Here is a 1,343-nt window from a genome sequence, read left to right as displayed (position 1 = left end):
CGAGGAAGTTTATTATTAAAAGTGCCTGCATTGTAAACTATGGTAACCCATATGGGGTCTTATATCGATTTTGACGACAATTTATGATGTTACGACTGAACGACAAGTAGAGAAAGAGATAGCCTGCTCAGTAGGGAGTGCCTTAATTATATGATTTTTGTATTTGAAATTCTCGGTTTTTGAGAAAATCTTTCGTTCAACGATGCGACGGTCGCAACCTGCAGATGAAGCAAAAAAATTAGAGTTAAGTTAAAACCCAAATTTTTCTGAATTTTCTAAATGGAGGTTCAATAAATAAGGTTCTAAATTATGCACGAGTGCAGGACTGCCAAATGTATTGTACTTCATGCCAAGTTCAATGTTTTAGGTATTACAATAATACGCAGAAAAAATAGTTTTAACTTGTACTAATATAGGACCTCTGGTAGGAACCTAAAATTGTTTGATTTACATTAAAACTATCAGCATGAAGCCATCCTATTCTAAAATAGGACACGTAAGCAATAATATCGTAGAAAAATAGATCTCCACCTTTTACAGTGATGAATTTGACTATTTTCTAACGGAAGCCTTTAAAATTTGGCAAGATAAAAAAGCTTCATTTCTGAAAATATAACGTAATCAGTGGCAGTCAACAATTCAAAAACATTTACAATTTAAGATTTCTTTAATACGGTAAGATAAGTAAGTTTTTGGAAGAAACTAGGTAATAGTTACCGACAGTGGAAATTTTAAAAAGACCCGATGGTGGCTGATAAAATTTGAAAAAATCGATAAAGACCTGCGTTTCTATACGAAAATGTCTTAAAATAAATTAGATATAGAGTTCAATTTCAGAAACTATACACTAGCCGATTATTCATAACATTCGGAAAAAATATAAACTCGAGAAAAATCAATCGGAAATAGTTTCTTGTTTACGTTTTGCAATAAAAATGTAAATATTATTTGAATTTACAATTTTAGTTCTTTATTCATAATGTGTTCCCTAAAAGTTTATATGCCTTCCATTCCTTACAATCTTTCCGCTTATACATATATTTTTTTACAATCTTATCCTTTCTTTATATACAATTATCTACAACTATTTACATAAGGTATTATATCTAGTTCTTTATCTCTATTTTCTGTGATACCGCAATTTAGGACTTATTAGCAAACGATTGAGCGAACGAACGACAGCGAGAGTGCAAGCGAGAGAGAGAAAGAGAGCATGGGAACGCAAAGGCATCTTAGTCTACTTAACTTTTACAGTCTGTCAAGTTAAAGCGTGGGTGGCTTTACTCGCAGTCGGTAAGGTGTATCGACATGATTTTGGTGTCAAAATATTAAGAAGAGCTCCC

At 32.4% G+C, this 1,343-nt stretch overlaps 1 protein-coding gene across 1 annotated transcript in view; it reads left to right on the top strand.

Annotated features, from left to right (window-relative positions):
* The window catches only part of LOC117175467 (endoglucanase Z-like), a 4,284-nt gene that overhangs the window by 2,168 nt on the left and 773 nt on the right, over positions 1–1,343 (top strand). The window lies entirely within an intron of this gene.

This window comes from Belonocnema kinseyi, chromosome 6 (genome assembly GCF_010883055.1).
Source record: "Belonocnema kinseyi isolate 2016_QV_RU_SX_M_011 chromosome 6, B_treatae_v1, whole genome shotgun sequence".
Taxonomy (NCBI): domain Eukaryota; kingdom Metazoa; phylum Arthropoda; class Insecta; order Hymenoptera; family Cynipidae; genus Belonocnema; species Belonocnema kinseyi.
This window is presented reverse-complemented; position numbering and strand designations above follow the sequence as displayed.